Raw genomic sequence first — 275 nt, 5'->3', positions numbered from 1 at the left:
GTAGAATCCTGATAAGCGTAGGTAAAATATCCAGCTGTTTAAAAAGCCTTATGTAAACATATTTTATTTCCACCATTTTTTTTTTCTCTTTCTTTCTAGTACTTTTTTGATGCTGTATGTAATATTTTTTCTTTATCTTTCTCTTTTTTTGTGTGTGGCTGAAGATGATCTTCTTTGTTTGTTTGGATTTTTTGAATGAGAGGCAGGTCACATATATTTCCATTTGTTCGATTAGATAAGGCTTCATTCACAAGTAGGTTTTTCAAAGACCGTGT

Source organism: Penaeus chinensis, chromosome 32 (assembly GCF_019202785.1).
Source record: "Penaeus chinensis breed Huanghai No. 1 chromosome 32, ASM1920278v2, whole genome shotgun sequence".
NCBI lineage: Eukaryota > Metazoa > Arthropoda > Malacostraca > Decapoda > Penaeidae > Penaeus > Penaeus chinensis.
The sequence above is the reverse complement of the archived record's forward strand: the minus strand, read 5'-3'. Positions refer to the sequence as shown.